A 17049-nucleotide genomic window follows, 5' to 3' on the forward strand; every position below is an offset into this window, starting at 1 on the left:
TTGTTTGACATTAAAATATTTTTGCTGTTGTAAAATAAAAAAAAATGCTGTTTAACCAACGCGTAGTTGTTTTTGGCTGTTGATTTTCTTAAAAATCGGCTTTAAGTGAGCTTAAGAAAAACGTAACTCGGTATTGGAGTATCGTACAGTAAAAACGGGTTTCAACAGCATGTAGATCTTGGAAAGTACATTCTAACGATATACTTAACTCAGTTTTTGCCCAAAAGTGACTTTAAGCGATTCTGGTCGTAAGGGACGATTTATAATTTGCTGTCAGACATCGAAATAAGATTTTTTGGATTTTGTTTTAAGCGGATGGCGTTGATTGGTAGGCGTCAGGTGTTTACGATATTTTGTAGAATGTTTTATTTTACTTTCTATAAAGAAAGAACATTATTTATTGAAATGATTGCATGTATGTAAATACATTTCTTTATTGCACATTACATACGAATAAGTAGTAAATTGTTTTTTGGCATCAGAGTGGTTTTGAAAAGAAGGGAGAAGGGATAAATAATGACGTTGCGGTCCGATTGACAACTTTGACATTTGGGGTCACGTTTGTGTTTGGGTAATAGTAATCGTAAATAATAATTCGTGGGTGAGTAGGTAGAGTTTGACGGACGAAGCGTAGCGTAAATACGAATCCACGAATTGCCATTTCCGCTGAGGCACGTATACTTAGTGCTTTTCTCCAATATTTAATGCGAGGAAATAGAGCAAAACCGTTAAAATATTAAATTAAATGCTCAGGCACGGTTTTAAAAAGTTGCCCTTATATAACGATATACGAGTAACTTTCCCGCGATACTTATTTTTTTTTTAATGTACACGACACGACTCATAATGCCATTCCATCCATTTTCTTTTGTTACCATTTATTCGGTATCTTAAATTGTGCTTGAACTCAAAATAAAAAAAACCAATGGCACTGTTCGAGACAATTTTAAAGACGCTGTTTCTACCTAAATTGAATCTTAGACTAGGACTTTAAAAGAAAAAAAGGTAGAAGGAATTTGATAGTCAGGCTGTTTAGATTGACTTACCGTAGTCAAAACGTGAATTTAAAAAGTAAAAAAACCTGCATGGTAATGAAATTTCATACAATTTCACGGCCGCCAGGGCGGCCGAGAAGTAATTATGTTTTTTTTTTTATTTGTGGCAGTCTATAAGGAAGAACTTACTGTGTGTACTATGTTTGCGACCGTTTGGCGGACATTTCCAAGCATATTGGAGAAAAAAACACTTAAGCCATTAAGCAGCCTTAAGTTTTCAGGTGCTTCGTTTAAAACACGACGCAGTAGTAAAACCGCTAGTAAATGCGACCTGGCTCCACCCCCCACTAGTTCAGCCCCCGCTATTCACACGTGGCCAGCGGTCTATAAGTGGAGGTTTATTCCGTGCCTGTTGTTTCGGAAAACGGGCCTCCATTCATTGGTGCAGTCCTGACATAGCCCTGAAATGGGATACTTATACATTTTTAGTTAGTACATTTTATGCTAAAAAAAGCAATGACATATTAGGTAGTTAAGTAGTATTACACACCATGATATTCATGGCTTTATTATTTAGAAACATTTATTGGCGACTTTACCAGTTTTCTTTTATTATACTGCCTTCATTCTTATCTTAAGTTAGTTCTTAGTCCACAGGCGTGATTGTGGTCAAACGCAAGTCAATTTTTGAGTAAAAAAGAGTCGAAAGAGTTCGGTACTTTCCTAAACATTATGGAAATTCTCTATTTTATTTAGGACTTTAAATTGGAGCCATAGACTTGTTATAGGTTTCCTTATAGTATACTATTTTTAGCGTCTTTTTCCAAAATTAAATACCCAATAGTTTTGGAGGTAAGGGGGGGGTGGAATGGTCAATGTCTCTTAAAAATAACTTAACAACTATTCATTTTAAAACTCTCCTTCCCTTCTCTTTGAGATTCTCCCAACAAGCCCTTTCAGTATATGTTATACACGATATAAATATTAGTGGTCAGTTTCACGAGTCCAGAGCAGAAAATCTCCTTCCAACTCAACCCGCGTCCACTGTAGTGTGACTTGCTGTATCTACATACCTACACATAGGTATGTTATAGGCATACAAAACAACCTATGTGTGGACTCGACACGGGTTGATTATGATGATCGGGCTCAATAGAACTGGCGGGAGATTGTAAACATATATTGCTTACTGATGCTATTGAATTGAAGGCAATAAAACGGCCTAGCTGTTGCCCGCGACTTCGTCTGCGTAGTTTTCGTATATCGTTATCACACGTTATGTTTTGTAATAATAATAATAAATCCATTTATTTCGGGCAACTTGGCCCATAAAATAAATGCCTTACAGACTAACATACATATTATTTTAAAACTAATTAATATATTATATATTTTTTATGTATAAATAGCCTGATTCAAACATTCAATAAATTAATTCAAACATTCATTATTAACACCACATAACACAGTACAAATCAAAATAAATCAATACCTAATTAATTAATTTAGTTAATTAATTAACTTTAACGTTATACAGTGTAGGAACTTGAACTATCTTCATAACAAATTTCATATAAACCGGCTCAAACGTTATTGCGTGATTGAGTTACAATCATCGTCACATGTATAGTATGTATAGATAGGTACATAATATTTGAACTACTTAACATTTTTAACAACTATATTAAGAAGCTGTGGTAGCAATGGATCAGAAAAAGTAGCCTGACGGTCTGAACTGAAGTCTCAAGGATTATTAAATAAGGTTGTGGGTTCGTTCCTAGTTTGGTTACGTGCTTAGTTTTCCAGAACTTATGTCCGATATTGAAATTTACCATAAGTTTTTCGGTAGATAGAATCTTTAGGCCACAGGACCTTACGGTATTTGGCGCTTACGCAATTATTCATTGTACCCACTATGATATAAAAGACCGAGCCTTCAATGTTAGATTGTTGTCGCAACAACAACAGCAACGAATGCGTCTGTCGTTGCTCCGGAAGGAGGGGGAGGCAAAGCCATTCTTACCTAAGATTTTATAAGTCGTGCGAATTTTATAACACAGGGGTATTTAAGAGCAAATCGTTGGGCAAAGATTGATACGGTTTCTTGCATCAAAAACTTACACAACTCGCTCAGGAATAACAACGATACCATCGACCGTTACTAGCCCCTTTTGCGCGCGTTCACACAATTTTTACGTACGTAAGCTGAAACATTGTCATTTTTAGGTGGATTGTCCCTTTGAAGCTAAACGATCCCTCCCACGCTAACGTGCCTTTCTGGACCTCTGGCACCTTTTTCAATAATTTATGTAGGCACAAATTTAAATGGGTGCTCGAAGAATGTAGAGACATAATCATGAAGTACTATCATTTATCCGTGGCTTTGTTACCGTGAACCATTTTACGGAGTAAATCAAATGAATCAAATCAATAAATGTCAAAAATTACATCATATTTAACACTTGAAATTTTTGGATTTTAAATGTGTTAATCCTGATTCAATAAGAATATCTGGATAAAAAGTGTCCTGTGTTCTAGCTGTTCTAGCATGAAAGAGTAAATCACGCATGTACGCACACATACACGAGTGCATATTATAGAGCGGCCGAAGAAGGATTGAAAATAAATACATTATTCTGAAGACTATTAAAATCATAACGTTACTTTTGTAATAAAACGGATAATCTTAAATTGCTCCTCCGCAAAGTAGTATAACCCAAGCTATACAAATAGCCGCGCCTGCATTGAATATTTTCATTCGAGCAGTTAATATTCCCGTCCTAAAATAAAAATAAACGATGGAAACGCAACAAAACCTACTACCAAAACCACCACCACTAATAATAATACTTCGGACACGTGTTTCACCCCTCTCCGAGGTATCATCAGCGAATGTTGTCAAACTTGACACTTTGATGATTAGCCAGCTTCTTTTTGGCTTTTTAGTCAGTTTGATAAAAAAAACAATGTGCAACGAAAGTTCGATCGCCGATCGCCGTTTCTCCGTAGTTTTTCACGTTGACTGAAATGCTTATAACTTATAAAAGTTGCTAGCCTTTTCCAATAAGTTGAATCCGCCGCCGAGTTCTTTATTTTCCTGGAAATGCTCAATTTTTAAAACGAAGACGCGGGAATTTCAGGGAGAATATAGAATTCCGACCTACTTATACGTATATTGCGGTCGCAGCACTCTATGGAGTAATGAAAAGTTGGTACCTAGATATAAGAAAATAAGATTATTAGGTATTTTATCTATATTTATCAACCCAAAAAGGAAGAAAGTTGATAGCTCCATTGTTTTTGCACTCAAAATGAAATAATAATAAAGAACTCTAATACTTGGATGCAAATTTCCTTTGTACTACAGTTACCTAGAGGTACTGCTAAAAGTAGGAATAAGAAAAGTAAAGAATGAAAAAGTGTTTTATTTACAAAATAAGATGTCGCATGCCTATTTACATGTCAACAATAAAAAGTTCCTAAGCGACAAGTCATTGTATTGTTTTTTTAATTATTTTTCTTCTGGTTTTACTCTTATCTACGGTAATGCATGTCGAATTTCAAATATAATCTTATCACATACACACAGCACACACACAAAAATGTAAATATATTTGTAGTTTAAAAGATTATAAAAAGGAAATTACACATTTTAATAAAGCTAAAAATACTGAACGGATACAATTGATTCACGATGCAGTTAATTAACTTCAGTATTTTTTTCTGTCCACCAATAGATTACTAGAGATGTTTTAAGCGACAGCTCCTGTCTTGACGAAACAAAAACTCTATTTAGATATGAAATACAATATTTTAACAACTCTTGGAGTTACAGCCTGTCAAACTGACTTTCCTTTGTAGCAACTTCCCACACGCTCTTTTATTTGAACTGCGCTGATTAGAGCTCCATTGTCCTTCAGACACCCACACGGCTAAAATAGCTTCTTTTGTAAGATACCCTGAAAGACAATGGGGAAAAATATTACCCGGAAAAAAGTTACTGGGGTGGGAAATAGCGACCGAAAGGGTTTACGTAAATATGGCCATTTCAGTGTCGCTTTGGTAATATTTACTTGGCTGGACATAATCGTGTGTCGTGTTATATAAACATTTCCGATTTATATGATGGAAAGAAAAACCATTTAAAATTAATTGAACCAGCAAATAAAACAACTTTTATACGTTTTTATTGACTAAGGGGCTGTTTCACCATCCATTGATTAATGTTAACTGCCATCTCTATTTGTTTTGTTCGAATAGACGGAGACGGCATCACATTCAACCGTCGGTTAACGCTAATCAATGGATGGTGAAACAGCCCCTAAGTATATTTACTCAATTATTTTTTTACAAAAAAGAGTATAATAGAGTCTACACAAGTAAATCTTGTGACAAGCTTCTACATATATCATATAAATTGTGTAACGTAATGAGTTGATTGGCTTGGTGTAGCTAATGTTTATTTTCTTTTTCAGATCATAAAAAAAGCTTGTTTTTCAAAATAAATAAATTTTTAAATAAATATCACGGGACAATTCACACCAATTGACGTAGTCCCAAAGTAAGCTTAGCAAAGCTTGTGTTATGGGTACGAAGCAACGGATAAATATAATTATATAGATAGATACATAAATACATATGTAAGACAGCCGGTGAAATTACTGGCACATGAGGTATCCCATCTTAGGCCTCTAGGTTGGCAACGCATCTGCAATACCCCTGGTACCCCTGGTATTGCAGATGTTTATGGGCGGTGGTGATCTCTTACCATCAGGAGACCCACTTGCTTGCTTGCTTTGCTTGCACATATTTGTAACGTGTCTGTTGTTTTTTATTTTTGTATTTTGTTATGTTCATTGTATTTTTTTTAATGTGGCAATAAATGTCTTTTTATTTATTTATTTTATTTGCTCGTTTGCCATCCAGTCGAATAAAAAAAAACACCCAAGACCCGAGAACAAACATTCGTATTTTTAATACAAATATCTGCCCCGACACGGGAATCGAACCCGGGACCTCATTCTTCATAGTCAGGTTCTCTAACCACTAGGCCATCTGGTCGTCAAATGTCAAAAAAATGTCTTTTACTTTTATTTCATTTTCTCAGGTCATTCCGACCACTGCAAATGGGTCAAAATGAGCTTACGACATTAGACCTAACAAAAAGTGCAAGTTTAATAAAACCTTGTATAAACGCTCAATTACACTATTTATTTACACTATTAGGTATTTAACCTACCAAAAACAAATTACTCAACTCAACCCATTGGAAGTGTGGGCATATCTTCACATTATTTTTATAATGCGACTGCCATCCCTAACATCGGAATGGTTAATGAAGGAAAAACAGTAAATTAAGGGGCTGTTTCACCATCCATTGATTAGTGTTAACTGGCGGTTAGGTGTGGTGCCGTCTCTATTTATTTTGTTCGAATAGACGGAGACGGCATCACATTTAACCGTCGGTTAACGCTAATCAATGGATGGTGAAACAGCCCCTAAGTGTATCTTCGTATAATTGACATTAAAACTACCAAACAACATCTACAGAAATTCCGTTAAGCCTTAAGTAAGTCTATTCTAACTTAGAGTTCCAGTCGACTTACTGTCCAGATGAATTTTATTACAAAATGTACCTACTTAGAATAAGTTAATCAAGTTTTCGACGTTTAGTTAGAAGCTGTTCAATTACGTTATTTGTCACTTAAATGAACAGAAAACCCGTCGCGTTGGTAAATTTTGACAAGATAACAACTGATCTATAGAAAAAACGCCGATAAAAAAAATGGCTAAGCGCAAGGCGGACGTTCACACAACGGGTTTCGCAGCAAAGGAAATCCTCCAGTTTTTACTAGTTAGGTACGGTTTTAAATGTACAAAAAATTTTTTTTTTTGTAATATAGTAAAATTTAACAGAGCAGTGAGATTTGGACGGGAAAACAACAGAACCCTCTTCATAATCAGCCGTAGGACGTCCACTGTTTGACATAGGCTTCCCCTATAGACCTCCAGTTGCTTCGGTTGGAAGCGGCCTGCATCCACCGTGAACCCGCGGCTTTAACCAGGTCATCTGTCCATCTCGTTGGTGGACGTCCTACGCTGCGCTTGCCGATGCCGATCTGGCCCTATACTACCTACTAAGTGCAAGGTTCGAACTTAGTATTATGCCGTCCCGCTGACGCTAATATTATTTAATACGAGAGTGAGAGGGACGGTGCTATACGATACAAACTTCCATTTTCGAATTTGGTAGTAGCCCCTCTGGTTTGGATCTGAAGGAATAGAGAACATGAGGCGTTTGCCCAGCTGTGGGATATCAATCCAGGCTATATAATTATTATAAAAAGATATCGTGGAGCGTATTAATCATGAAAATGCCTGGAGCCGTGGTGGCCTAGTGGTTTGACCTATGGATTCTCAAGCAGAGGGTCGTGGGTTCAAACCCCGGCCTCGCATCTCTGAGTTTTTCTAAAGTCATGTGCGAAATTATATTCGAAATTGACCACGAGCTTTACGGTGAAGGAAAACAGAGGATCCACAAACCTGCGAAGCTATTCAGTGGTGTGAAGTTCCCATTTTGCACTGGGCCCGCGTGGGAACTACGGCCCCGGCCCTTTTATTCTGAGGGGACGCCTGTGCCCAGCAGTGGGACGTTTATAGGCTGCGATAACGTTTTATTATGAAACTAAGTGGGTTTCATATCAGGACTACGAAACCCTAAGAACGAGTATTTGTGTCTAGCTTGACTATGAACCTTAGTATGACCTATTACATCATGTTTGTGTATTTGGCAAGAAATATAAGCCTGATAGTAATCTATAAGCTATATATTTCGATTCTCTTATCCAATCCACCCACGCAGCGATACAACGCATAATATTCAAGTTACGCAAAGAACTCCGACATTCAGAAATCGCTTCCATTCAATTTGATGTCTCCTCGTTGAATGCCTTTGTATCTATAACATGACAGTCAAAGTGAAGTATTTGTTCTAGAGCATATCAATACCGTTGGGGAATTTCTTTGACTAAATAAGTGTATCTATTTAATTTTACAAGCTTTTATTTTACTTGCAGTTTATGTGTGTATGCGGGTTAAATCTTGGAAGTTAAATTTGACCCACTTCCAGTGGTTGGATTGACTTGGAGTTTCGCATACTTATGTAAATTTGGTGACAATACAATAATCTAGTAGTGTTATTCTGGTGGTCCATCCAGGGTCTTCTCCATCGTATGTTTTGCTAAGTTAGTAATTCCACTTGATTTCTAAATCTACATTCGAAATTTGTACCTGCTTGTCAGTTGCACTTCGCCGTTTTATGAAGAAAATTGAAACTGACAGAAAAACGGCCAGTATTAGGTAAATTATCGAAATAGTAATTGCTGTCGCTAAGACATTAAATTGGTGTGTTTGGTACATTAAATTGGGGTACAGTTCCATCAGCCAAATAAGTGATCTATCAATTTTTAAACAAGTTCCTATCAAATGTATATATCGCTAAAGTCGAACTTTCAAGTTGATAGACACGTCTATTGGTATTATTGTTTTACGACATGCAAACGATTGTCAACTTTAGGGTGGTAGACCACATATTTGGCTGATGGTACCTACAAGAGGGATAAAAAAGACGCAACCTGGTTTAAAGTTTATTTACTACAAGACATACTTTTTATTTAACAATAAAAGTAGGTATAAAATCATGGACTAAATATAAAATTAACATAACTAAAACTAACTTAAAATAGCTAAACAAAAATTAAAACTAAAAATTACTATCTAAATTTGGACCCTAAGGGTAGGGTGCCCATCATCACGCAGGCAGCATTCCCACGTTGAATTGCTATAGCAAATCTTTGTTGTTGTAGTGGTAATAAAAATACATATTATGTATAAGCATTTGTCTATCTGTTACGGCTAATGTAGCCCTCTGATGGACAGACGGACGAATAATGTAGCGAGATATTAATAGGGTACGTACAGTAAGCTGTGTGTCCTTCGGGTACTTAACCCCTTAAACTAGTATCCTCATATAGAATAGAAATTCACGAATTCTCTTACGCAAGTTACCTAATAATTACGGTTTCTGATCACGTCCGGACAAGTTTGGCACGGCCTGAACATCTTTCAGGCTTTCAGGGTATTCCGATATGGCTGACACAAAGAAACTAACGTTATTGACTTAGCGAGCTTTGTTAGGCGCTGGTTTATTGATGAAGCATTTTTTTATATGTTCAAATATATGTTATTGCGGAACAAACCGACTTGTAGAAGAAAAATTAATTAATTAAATTGACTTTACCGTTTAATTTACCGTTTTTGTCAATCTTAAAACCTAAAATTGCTAAAAGTGGCTCCGAAGCGGTAACGTTTCGTGTGCTCTGCCTACCCCATTTGGGAATACAGGCGTGATGTTTGTGTGTGACTATTTGTCTTAAAATATACGTATATAAGGGACGCTTTAAAATTTAAATCGTCGATTAGACGGAGAGATCCGACATGTTATTACGACACAAAAATCATAGAATCTTTTTTTAGAAAGAGATGAGTTGCAAGCTTTTTTGGCTCGTATCTGCCTTATTTTTGAAGATGTATTGATAGTTTTTACGTCATTAGTTTTATTTTACAGTTTAGTGTCACGTTAATTTGATCATTGACGTCATCCGCAAAACGTCCACTGTTAAACGGAGGCCTGACACTGTTAAACAACTCGCCGTCTCTATCCACTGTTTGACCGTAACTCTCGCCATGCCGTTTGTCCCCCTAGTGGGAGGCCTGCCCACGCTTCACCTTCCGGTTCATAGTCGCCACTAGAGAACCTCTCTCCCTTAACAGCTATCTATTCTTGCAATTTCGCCCACCCATTACCACTTCAAATTCCATATATTTCGAGCTATGTCGATGACTTTATAGTTCTTCGACCAATTTCCGCATTCTACATTCTATTGCGCAAAGAAACTCCGAACTAGCACTCTGTTATTGCGGTTAATTAAACCGCGGGAAAAGCTAATACAACAAATAGGTTTCATTCTAATAAGGTCTGTGAGTAAATTTACGGCGGTGCGTGTTTCGCTTGTGTAAATCCTCATTCAGTTAAGTCAGGCTTGGAGCTCAGCGGAGCGGTTTTTTAAACAGTTAATAAACTGGTCAAGTGCCAGTCAGGGTAGATCCAGGTTTGGCTGGGTCTAGGACAAAAGTAGATATTTTTCTAAACTCATTGACTTCAATAAAATTAGTGTATTTCTGCGACAAAAAAGAGAATTGAGTTTGTTATTTCCATGTTTTGATGGGAAAAAATAACTAAAATTTTACTATTTAATCAGGCTATATATGTAAAGCTGGATCTGCTCAAGTCAGATCTACAGTCACTTAACACAGATCACTTATTTTATAATGTTTTGAATTTTCTAGATTTTCACTCACACTCGTAGTTACTAAACACACTTATCACACGTAATATTATGTACCTCCACGTTTCGACTACATTGCACTGGCCAGTGGCCAGTGATAAGTCCCGTGTTTAGTATTTAACAATTCACTTATTTTAATTCATTCGCCCAAAGAAAGATCATAGCTGTCATCATCATCATCATCTCAGCCGTAGGACGTCCACTGTTGAACCCGCGGCTTTAACCAGGTCATCCGTCCATCTCGTTGGTGGACGTCCTACGATGCGCTTGCCGATCCGCGGTCTCCATTCGTGATTTTTTCGGCCCTAACGGCCATCTGTTCTCCGTGCTATGTGGCCTGCCCATTGCGACTTCAATGAGCTAATTGCTTGGCTATGTCGGTGACCCTTCTTGGACGTATCATCATCCTCATCCTGTATCATCCTGTATCATCTTTTTCTTCTACGTATCTCATTTTTGATTTGATCGCGTAGAGAAACCCCAAGCATAGCTCTTCATAGCTCGCTGAGCCATTCTGAGCCTATTTTTAAGGCCTCCATCATCCATCATACCATCATCTCAGATCATAGCACAATTATCTATCCATCACCTTTTTTAACCCCCGATGCAAAGAGAGGTGCGTTTTATAAGTCTGACCGCTATGTGTGTCTGTCTGTGGCACCGTTCTTAAACGGGTGGACGATTAGAATGCGTTTTTTTTTATTTGAAAGCAGATTTTCTAGCGATGGTTCTTGGACGTTTTATCAAAATCGGTTCAGCCGTTTTTGAGATATTGAAGTTTGAAGTGACAAAGTCGGGAGTTTTCCAACTTATTGTTTTTTAGGTTAGGTTATTAACAAATAAAATAAATTTAAATTCATTTCAAATAAAAGTTGCATTTCAAAATTCAGGAATTGTCAAATATCGTATTTTCGCGTTAATAATATAGGTAGGATACAAAATCCTACTTAGAATGAACCCTACGTCACCGCCTTACACCGTCTCTTGAGGCAACCTCCGCTCGGAGGCCGAGAGAAAATTACTCCAGTTCTAATTGATCTATCAGCTGTATTTGAATTGAGAGCGTGCGCGGTCACGGAGGAAAACAAATAAATCGAGTGTAATCCCAAAGGGGTTAGTTCCTGCGAAGTTACGATCTTACATCAGCTTTTAATTGATTTTTGATGACTTAACACATAATTCCGCAAAAAGAGCGGGACTGAAATACTTCGCATTTGCCTTAACTTGTAAGCTTGACAATTTTTATACTGTACTCAATTTCCAGCAGGACTTATCAAAAACGACATAAATAGCAAACTTTGACATGTTTTTTTTTTAAAGATAAAGATAAAATATCATTTATTGCCACAACACATAGTACAATGAAGACTTATTACACATAATTACAAACTTATTATAAAGAAGACTTATTACATTACTAATTAATATAAAACTTTATTTAGTTAAAAACAAACATAATAAAACATAATTAAACTATAGATAGAAAATTTGGCCTAAATCGCCGTCAATGGGTAAGGTGCCCAGAAGGCTGGCCGTATTTCCTCGTTGTATAGCGATACTTATACGCTGTGCGAAATAGTGGCCAGCCCTCTGGTCGCACGAGGCCTCTATTAGGCGCGTCGACAAATCTTTATACAGCCGACGCGCACTTGGCCCCCAAGGCCCAAGGTTTCAACACCAAATGCCGCAAACATGTAGCTGGTTCCAGGGCGGCATATTTGCGGCGTTTGAGGCTTTCAGCTGAAGATGCCGCAGCGCCAGCGGTGACGCTGGTGCTTGGAACATGGGACGGTGCTAGGGTATCAACGCAAGTGGCATCCCAAACTAGCGCCGACCCATGCTCCAAGGCACCAGCGACATTCCGTCAGGCCTCTTGCCGTCGTTCCTGGCCAGCCCGCTGGGCTCGAGGACTGCCGGAACTCTCGCACTGACAAGGGCCCGACGGATGATGTCGTTAATGCTGGCGTGGCGGGAGATCCTACCAGCGCTCCGGACACATGAGAGGCCATGGTGACCCAGTATGTCCACCATGGCGCCGCATTGACAACGATGTGGCTGATTTATTGATGCCCCCAAACGTAAGCTAGCTGCCAGGCGAAAGGTGGTGTTGTCTAAAAAAGTACCTATGTTTGGAGAAGGTAGCGCCTGCAGCCACAGACCGATTCCCACTCCGCAATCGCAAGGAGACGAGCACGGTCTGCCGAACTAGTTGACGTATCTAAAAGGTTTTTCCGTACTAGTTGACAGAGCGGCTCGTCCCATTGCCTCTGCGAGCAGGGATTGGCAGGCTGGTCCGTGTCGGGACAGGTTATGGACCAAACGTTCATGGCCTCGGAGCAGTGTGCAGCCTCCACAGATCCAATGGATGGATATAAAACTAAACATAAACACTAACATTTGCTGTGGCCAAGGGGATGTAGGTACTCAGCGTATGCTGTGAGTTAGGGTTGCATAGGCGGCCCTGACTGGCACAGCGCTGAATATGCTTCAAAAGACATATAGGAGTAAAAACATGAAAATAAACATTAATATTGTGGCGATACAGGATTGCTTAGCTTGCGATATGGCTAAAACGCGCTGGCTATATACACTATACAGTCGGTTGCCACAGTAGTCTCTCGCCCACCACTGCAAGCTACCATGTCCCCGTTAGCAATAAATGAACTCATGTTGCAAGATAATCTATCATAAACGTTACAGTTTGGCGAGTAACACTAAATGTAATGCATTTATGACTCTAAGCCCAGCGTAATCTGGCGCGCGGCAATGAATGGGTAAGTGAAGAGCTTTACAGAGTACAAACTGCAATGCAGGATAATGAATAGATTTCTTTTTCCCTGAATGGCAACACTGGCATAGATAATAGATCGCTCGTTTTTGGCTCTAAATTCGAACTTGTGATTTTATTTAGCTTAATATACCAAATGTACACACCCAATATCATATTTTCTCAAGTTTTTCGCGAATCCCAAGGTCAAAGAATCGAATTGCTTTAAAATTCCAGAGAAATAATGCGTTGTTTGGGAGAAACGTGTCAAAATGGTGTTGTAGAGCGCCATCCTGCTCTGTCTCGTTTTTTGTCCCTTTCTGGCGGTTCACTTTTATATTATAGATGCTTTTACCAGTTTTGTAAAGTTCGCTAGAATGCTCATTACAGGTGAATGGATTAGTTTAAATATCAGCACGTTTAAGTAGGTATTTTAATACCTACAGAATAGATATAGATATAGATGGATGCATATGCATATATTATTGACATTCTGAATTTCAAAGATTCAGAGTAACGTTCGTTAGCAACCAATACAACTCATGAATAATGATCAGTGGGCGGATGACGGATGTAATTTACGTCAAAATTATGTCAAACACTATACGTAATATGGATAAGACTACAATTGTTTTTAAAAATAGAACATAATTGAAAATTTGTTTATTGTTATAGAAAATAATCGTATTTTTTTCTATAATATTTTCAGTGCATTCCTTTTATATTTCACTATCCAAATGTGTAAGGAAAATAACCTCTTGATAGATAGATAGATAATCATGATATAACCTAACCAGGAAAAAGTTGGAAACCCCCGACTTTGTCGCTTCAAAGTTCAATATCTCAAAAACGGCTGAACCGATTTTGATGAAACATGTCTAAGAACCATCACTAAAACCTTTCAAATAAAAAAACGCATTCAAATCGGTCCACCCGTTTAAAAGCTACGGTGCCACAGACAGGCACACAGACAGACAGATAGACGAACAGACAGACAGACAGACACACATAGCGGCCAAACTTATACACCCCTCTTTTTGCGTCGGGGGTTAATAAAATTGTAGAGAAACATTTTGGACTTCCAATAACAAAATGAAAATGCGCACTCATCTGTGTCTGTCTCATCTGTGGTCTGTGTGTTATTAACAAAAATTTTTGTTGAATAAGTACTACGAAAATAAATGACGTTTACATATAGAATCTCCATGAATAACTTACTACGGTAATCGGATTCTTCCACGACTTCATCGTTACGTAATCCACCTTCTACTTATTTGATGGTATCGATCCTTATATTTTAGGACTCGAATCGAATCTATAAATAAATCGACAGATATAACCTAAGCAATAGCTTTGCGTAATTTGATTTAACTTTCCTTTGCAAACAAGTCGTAAATACCGTGCCTTACTTTACTTCCCTTATGCTGTGGGTATAAGTGTGGGTATTAGGGTAGTTTTATATCGACGCTTTTTTTTGGCCCCTACTGTATTCTTTAATTTCAAGTACTATATACTATTTATACTAAAGTATAAATTTCAGTTTATGTTTATGAATAATACGAATGTTTGTTCTCGGGTCTTGAATGTTTAATATGAATATAAGTATGTTTATCCGTTGCCCAGTGTCTAAAGTACCTACAAGCTTTGCTTAGTTTGGGACTAGGTCAATTGGTGCCAAGTGTCCCATGATATTTATTTATTTATGTATTTACCAGCTTTTGCCCGCGGCTTCGCCCGCGTGGAATTCGGTTATCGCGCGAACGCGATGATACCTCGGGATACTTTATTTTTCTGAGATAAAAAGTAGCATGTCACTCTTTGGCCCGTAAACTATCTCTATGCCTAAAATCACGTCGATCCGTCGCTCCAATTCGACGTGAAAGACGGACGAACATACAAACACACACACTTTCGCATTTATAATATTAGTATGGATGGATTTACACTGTGTATGAACATAAAAAAACCAGTAAATACAGCTTTAATATAAATTGAAACTCCAGGGAGTTGCAGATGTGCAGCCGGGTTTTGTAGCCGGTGAGAGTCCGGCACTGTCTGTGCCCTTCCTGCCCAGTCGTCCATAATTTTTCCTGACTGGACGGGACAACCATAATATCTCCTACAAAGCACCTCATATATAAAAAAAGTACTTAAAATCAAGGCATGGCGACTCAAGTTTAATTTGCACGGGTTACATCAGTTTGGTGTTCACTTAGAATAAATTAATAAAAAGAAGTAAAAATTGTGCTTACTAATCTGAAACTACCCTAACTGCCCTGCTATTGGCATGATAAGTGAGGTGACGTCTTAGTTAAGCCTTACGCAAACAAGGGAGGAAGAAAATATAGTTACGAATTCTTTCAGCTATCAAGGTATAGCCCAACTTTCATTCGAATCCACCCAGGCGTTTTAATTTGAAAAAATCGGCCAAGTACGAGTTGGATTTGTGTACCGACAGTTCCGTATAATATTGTAGGTATGTATGGATATATCGAAAATACAAACTGAAATGTAGGCACTTGTCCCACCGCCGACGATGAGCGAGAAGCGAGCAGAGCGAGTAACTAGAAACGAGTGGGCGCGCAATGAAAAGCGAGTGTTCGAGCACGACCGGCGATTACTCGCTCCACTCGCTCGAGCCGGGCGGCCGCCAGGCTAACAGCGCTGAGCGAGTATCGCTCTTGTCGCTGCGACAAAAGATGTAGGAGCGAGTTCTCGCCGGCAGTATGAACAGCCAGCGATCAAGTATTAATATATATGTCTCTTTTACTCACACAGAATCTTATATCTTTTTTTCGTTTCTTGAGCGAGAAAATAGTCGATAGCTAATCGTTTCCTCGCCGATGGTGAGACAACTGCCGTAGATGCGCAGAAAAACCAGAAAAATAAGACCCGCGCTGGGAATCGAACCCAGGTCCTCGGCATTCCGTGCCGCGTGCTATACCGCTAAACCACCGCTGGACACAAAAAAACCGGCCAAGAGCCCGCCCGAAATAGGGTTCCGTAGCCATTACGAAAAAAATAAGTCATATTTTTCTAAGGATTTCGCATTTTGAACGAAATATTCCAAGTTTAGATATATTTTATACCTTAGGCTGCTATTTACTCTTAAACTACTAATAATTCTCAAGAAAACTTAACCGTTATAGTTTTCCTTTTAAGTTTGATAAATCCTGAATATTTTCAAATTTTTCTACCCACCCGTTTAGATTTTAGAGGGGGGGGGAGGGGCGAAAAATCGATTTAGCAACCCCCTGATGGTTTTAAAAGACCTATCCAACGATACCCCACATAACAAGATTGGATGAGAAAAAAAAATCACCCCACTATCTATGGGAGGTAGGTACCTACTCTAAAAATTTTGAATTTTTTACTGTACCATTTTGTCGGCATAGTGTGGCATAATTTACATATATATTCGTGCAAAATTACAGCTTATTATTAAAAAAGTTCCTATCAAATGAATATGTCGCTAAAGTCAAACTTTCAAGTTGACAGACACGTCTATTGGCATTATTGTTTATGACATGCAAACGATTATCAACTTTAGGGTGGCAGACCACATATTTGGCTGATGGTACAGACAGAGGTGTAAAATTTTTGTGTATATATATTTCTGACGTCAAATATAACGTCACTGTCACTGTATGCTTCTCAAAACCATTAGTTTATTAAAGTGTTCTTCTATATTTACATTTATCCTCATCATGTCAGCCGAAAGACGTCCACTGCTGGACATAGGCCTCCCCCAAGGCTCTCCACTCAGACCGGTCTTGTGCTTTTCGCATCCACCGCGATCCCGCGATCTTAACCAGAGGCTTCGCAGTGTCTTTTCATCCAAATTACCGCAGTGTTTGAAGTCAAAAGTCTTTGACCAGTG

Source organism: Choristoneura fumiferana, chromosome 16 (genome assembly GCF_025370935.1).
Source record: "Choristoneura fumiferana chromosome 16, NRCan_CFum_1, whole genome shotgun sequence".
In the NCBI taxonomy this organism is placed as follows: domain Eukaryota; kingdom Metazoa; phylum Arthropoda; class Insecta; order Lepidoptera; family Tortricidae; genus Choristoneura; species Choristoneura fumiferana.